The sequence below is a fragment of the Schistocerca americana genome, chromosome 3 (assembly GCF_021461395.2).
Source record: "Schistocerca americana isolate TAMUIC-IGC-003095 chromosome 3, iqSchAmer2.1, whole genome shotgun sequence".
Classification (NCBI taxonomy): Eukaryota; Metazoa; Arthropoda; class Insecta; order Orthoptera; family Acrididae; genus Schistocerca; species Schistocerca americana.
In genome coordinates this window covers 65,924,699-65,930,874 of record NC_060121.1, presented here as the reverse complement: position 1 = coordinate 65,930,874, position 6,176 = coordinate 65,924,699, and the positions used below count along the sequence as shown (strand labels likewise).

At 46.0% G+C, this 6,176-nt stretch overlaps 1 pseudogene; it reads right to left on the bottom strand.

The window, feature by feature from the left end:
• Nucleotides 1–4,708: 4,708 nt before the first annotated feature.
• LOC124608727 lies at nucleotides 4,709–4,809 on the bottom strand (annotated as a pseudogene).
• Between the last annotated feature and the right edge of the window lie 1,367 nt (nucleotides 4,810–6,176).

Here is a 6,176-nt window from a genome sequence, read left to right as displayed (position 1 = left end):
AGAAGGCACTCTTGAAAACTACATGTCTTTGTGCATACGATCCGACACACCAGCTGGTACTAGCAGCAGAAGCCTCCGATTATGAGGTCGGAGCAGTCCTTTCCCATGTGATCAATGGTCTGGAAACACCCATAGCGTTTGTCTCACAGTCTCTCACAACACAATTACAGCCAAACAGAGAAATAAGCTTTGGCTATAGTATTCGGAGTGAAAAAGTTCCACGAATACCTGTATGGACGACATTTTGTGTTGCAGACGGACCACAAGCCTCTGGTACCACTGTTCCAAACGTCTGCCGACATACCCACCAGAACGGCTCGCCGACTTCAGCGCTGTGCCCTATTCCTGGCGGAGTATAACTACGACATACAGTACCGCTCATCAGCACGACACGTGAACGCGGACTTCATGCCTCGGTTCCCGGCAGAGGACGATCCAGCATTTGACGTGGACGCCGGCCATCTGCTGCCAACTAGAAGGAACCACTGGCTCAGCTTCCGCTGGATGCAAAACTCATCGTCAAACGTACAGCTCAAGACAAAGTCCTATCTAAACTTCTCAGATTCATTAGGACCGGCTGGCCAGGCAAGAACTGTAACAGGTAAGGTGCATTGGGACATCGTTTTACACCAGTATGTCTGCTTTTTTCAGGGGTGCAGTGGGTGCCACCTTCCTCCTGTTGAATGATAACGCACGGCCCCACCGAGCTGCCATCGTGGAGGAGTACGTTGAAACAGAATATATCAGGCGAATGGAGTGGCCTGCCTGTTCTCCAGACCTAAACCCCATCGAGCATGTCTGGGATGCTCTCGGTCGATGTATCGCTGCACGTCTTGAAACCCCTACGACAGTTCAGGAGCTCCGACAGGCACTGGTCCAAGAATGGGCGGCTATACCCCAGCAGCTGCTCGACCACCTGATCCAGAGTAGGACAACACGTTGTGTGGCCTGTGTACTTGTGCATGGTGATCATATCCCATATTGATGTCGGGGTACATGCGCAGGAAAAAGTGGCGTTTCGTAGCACATGTGTTTCGGGACCGTTTTCTCAACTTATCACCAATACTGTGGACTTACAGATCTGTGTCGTATTTGTTCCCTATGTTCGTATGCTATTAGCACTTGTTTTGAGTACTGCCACATTATGTGAAAACTGGAGAATGGTAGGTTTAGTATTTGAAACCGGTTCATAACTGAGAGGCTACGTGTGGCATGTGCCAGAAATGGTAGTTCATGTTGTTTGTTTCCTCTCTTGAAACCTTGAAGCTGGGTTGCGTTTTGTGACTTGAATGGCTGCTTTTGTCACAGAGCTTATGCATTTGTAACACACGGATATTGGACGCGGAGTTCTGTCAGATCTTTATCTTCGACGCGGTATGAGAGGTTCATCAGCTGCAGTTGTGACTAGACTCGACTTGGATGACACTGATGAAATGCAAACTGCTGCCAAAGGATTTCTGTCTGAGGACTAAGAACTGCTACGTTAATAGTAGCTTACTGGACTATTTTCCAGAGAATATTGTGGCATTCATTGGGTGAGTGTTGTAAAAAACAGATTTTGGCAACCGAGTAGTGTGGTAGATTGCCAGTATCTGTGGGAACTACTATGTGAATGACACTCGTGGAGAGTAACCAGTGAAATTTAAACATGATATGTGGCGTGTTTCTACGGTCTCCTGCAACACCGCCAACCCTCAAAATGCCATCGCTATGCGGGTATCGCTCCAGCCCCGTAGGTGCACCAGCCAAAGTCAGCCGAATATCGCCTGAGCTGCAAGAAGCAGGCTACTTCAGAGGTCACGTGTAAGAACAGTAGAGGCCGCCCCCATCTACGGATCTTTTGCTGCATCCGCCACGCCTTTCCTCCGCCAATTCGGGCACACACTGCTAGACCAGTAGCTATCTGGTAGTTAGCCACCCACATGGGTACAGCTGTCCTCGCAGTTCCATCACCGCCAGCAGAGTAACGAGGTCGCCAGCACCACGCCACCAACTGGACTCGACGCAGCCCTTGCCACCAGCGACGACTGCGCATCATAACCTGCAGCTCCGGTTGGAACTCCGGGAACCACTCGTGAGATGCCTACCATTGATGTCTAAGAAGGTAGTCTGTCTCGTCTGCAGAGAACTTTCCAGAAGACGATGATGATGACGTTGGTTTGTGGGGCGCTTAACATAGGTAGTCATCAGCGCCAGTACAAGTTCCAAATCCTTTCAATTCCAGTCTCGGCACTTCCAGAATGATGATGAAATGATAAGGACAACAGAAACACCCAGTCCCCGGGCGGAGAAAACCCCTGACCCGCCCGGGAATCGAGCCAGGGACACTGTGATCCAGGGGCAGCAATGCTAACCACTAGGCCGTGAGCTGTAAACTTTCCCGAAGATAATCTCACACAGAGGTTTGCTTTTGTTGTTTTCCATGAACTTTAAATTGTCAAAGAAGTCATTCCTTCATTTTCAATAAGCACTTTTTTTGTATTTGTTTTGAACTGCTAACCGATCGCAAAACTTATATTTGTGAACATAAAAATCAATTTATTGTCACAATCAGTTTGAGTATAATCAACTGACTTACTGTGGAAGTGACCCAAGCTGGGACACTTTAATATGCTCCTGGACAACGGATTTACTGTAACAGTCGGTCTTAGGTGAAGGGTAGTGACTGAAGACACAGGCAGATATGCTTAAGTGATATTACTACAGACAGGGATAGCATCGATGTGCTATGACCATTGACGTCATCATCATGCTGGAAACACACATTTCGAGCGTATCCAAGATGGCGACCATATTATTTACAACAACACATGCCAAATTACAAATAAAATCCGGTCCACAACATTCACAAATCCTAATAAAACTAGTAAAACAAATGCGGGAAACAGGAGGCTTTGGGCGGGGAGAAATTAAAAATTCACTAATAGAAAGAACAACGATTAGTACGCAACATATGGAAAGACCACTCAAAACTGCCAAAAATTAAAACCTCACAACGCCATAAAAACTAGAACATTGCGTAAGTCGATCAAAGTAAATTAATTAGATCTATCTCTTGCTGTGATTTATGTTTCTTAATTAGATCATGGGAGGAGGAACGTGGATCAATGTTTATTAAAACTAGAACAGCACCTTTGAGCACCAGCACAGGATATCAATAAAGCCCTCCCCCCCCTTCTCCTCTGTACCAGGATACCAATAACGCTTCCCCCACAATAACAACAGCTCGTACCCCAAACACCAACAAAATTAAAATACTGAAAGGAACAGTAAACAAAAATCCCACACTTAAAATCAATAAAATATACATAAAAAACCAAAACTTATTACACTTAGACATTGGGGGAGTCAGTCTAGATGTAGGAGGGAGTTCATTCTTTTATTCTCTCTCTCTCTCTCTCTCTCTCTCTCTCTCTCCCTCCCACCCTGTCCCCCCCTCCCTCACTCTCACACTCCAACAAATACACATATATATAGACGCATTGTATTGTATGGAACTGGGGACCTAGAAACGACGGAGAGGCTCCGTCCCCGCCGCAGCCCTCAGTGGTACACAACCCCACAACAGGCTACAGAAGTCCACTCACCCCACCGCCGCCCCACACCGAACCCACGGTTATTGTGCGGTTTGGCCCCTAGTGGAACCCCCCCCCCCCCCCCGGGAACGTCTCACACCAGACGAGTGTAATCCCAATGTTTACGTGGTAGAGTAATTGTGGTGTACGCGTACGTGGAGACAGTGTTTGCGCAGCGATCACCGATACAGTGTAACTGAATCGGAATAAGCGGAACCAGCCCACATTCGCCGAGGCAGATGGAAACCACCTTAAAAACCATCCACAGACTGGCCGGCACACCGGACCTCGATACTAATCTGCCGGGAGGATTCGTGCCAGGGACCGGCACGCCTTCCCGCCCAGAAAGCAGTGCATACAGACGCATAAAACCACAAACAAACAAACAAAAATACACACAAACTACCTCACGCAACACCACAACCCCCTTCCCCAACAAACCACACCCCAATATCCATATGAAGAAACACTACACACCACATAAAAATAGCCCTCAGGTACACTTCCACTCCAACAGTACTCAAGACGATACAGCTGATTCGAAGTGGGCCTCTTCCCCCATCCTATAACAAATAAATTGGCTCACCCAGTATTCCTCAGTCGTATGTGTTCATGTCTATGTCGAATAATTCTTAAAATCAGTACCATGGTTACCTGTCAGCTGACAGCAGTCCCCTACATGAAGACAAATAATAGGAGAACCTTTTCAATATAATGCTCTATCAACACTACCGAAACCTGTTTTGTACGCCTCCTTACCACAAACGCACTGTGTACGCCTCTCCACCACCCGAAAAATCAAATCTGTTGAGCGATAACCCACGGAACGACTGCCCCCACACAGCTCGGTGCAGCCAATGACGAGTAGCTGTGTCGGTGCGCACAGTGTAACTGCGGTTTTGTAGCGCTTCCTGTCTTGCCATTAGAGTACGAGTTCGTAATGCACACTGTGGTGAGTGAAAGGTTGGCTGGCAGTATTGTCATGATACATTGTGAATAAAGGTAAGTAGACGAGACCTGCGTAAATGTAGGGCGTAGGTAGTCACAAATGAGTGCAAATATGAAGCAAAACTTGTCTCTCATCACCTAGTTATATCCTCAGACATCTTAACGTCAGAGAGTGACGTTGCGAAAACAATGTGGAACGGTTCAAGATTTTGCGCCTCCGATAGAGGCCATGCTAATCTTCTCTGTATCCTTTGAATTTTAGTATACGTACTGCCGAAGCAAGTACATGCCAGGGACACTGAGAAGCTGCATCTGTCGTTATTATATCGCTTCAAACATGTCTCGACTCGGGTTTAGCTTTGCTGTGCCGTGACAAACGGCACAAGATTTACCAAGCGCTAATCTGTCAATCAACTACTGTGAAATATGATTGTTAGTAAGTGGTTACGCAAAACTTAGATTGTAGTGTAGCATACTCTCAGCATCCGCCCAGAGTAGCTGCAGTTTCACAGAGCTGCCAATGGGTGGCAGCACCAACGTTGGCATAGTGCTCACATCTGCACCTTAGTGTCATAGGCATGCCTACGAAACACACGTCTCCAGTATGCGAAATGAATGAATCTGTTTGTGGCTGGTGTCAGCATTACTGATGGCTCTGCAAAATTATGCACCAGTTTAGAAAGTGTTCAAAATCTAACACAAATTTCATTACTATAGCAATGGTACTTTGTAAACGATACTGTACGATTCAGTCTTTGAGCAGAGAATATGTGATGTTCTATGTAGGGCACTTTTTATCTGATACTCAAGAATTTACATGTGGTGTACTTGATGTATCTCCACCAGAATAGAAGAGAATCTTAATTGCGAGAAGAGACATAATCGCCACATAAACGATCAACAACAGCATTCGTATAGTACACTTTGAAACACGCCAGTGTAGTGCCATATCAGGCATGGATGGTTTTGCAGAGTTGTCTGAGATTTTATTTACGGTGGACATTGCGCCACTTTCAGCACAGTAGCCAGAGTTAGAGCTGTGACTGATCCATGGGTATATAGGACAGCTTTACTCGACATTAGTATTATACTGTGATGTACATGCATGAATGATCACGAGAAAAACCGTATTCAGGGACTATATGAATTGAGGAAGCAGGTTAGGTTGTGTGTTGGTAACTGTAGTTGTTTGCGAGTGATAATGCTGATCAGTTGTCACACAGTTAGATAGATACTGTAGTGCAAAACTAGAACGGATATTTATTAACCGCTTTCAAATTCTAAACCTGAATGGTCACTGCTGCCATGTGGAAGAAATGGTAGTTCGTGATGTTTGTTCCCTTTCCTGATACTTTGAAGCTGGATAGCGTTTTCTGACCTGAATGGCTCCGTATCTGCTTTTGTGCCAAATCTAATGCGTATGTAACATGAATATTTCATGGCGACTTTGGTCAAACCTATCTCTTCGACACGTTATGGGAAGTGGATCAGCTGCAATTGTGACTAGACTCGACTTGTGTGAAAATTACGGAATGCAAAGTGCTGCCAAAGGATTACAGTCCGAGAATTAAGTACTACTATGTCAATATTAGCATACTGGACTGCTTTCTAGACCGTGTTGTGGCATTCACTAGAGGGTGTTGTGACAAATTG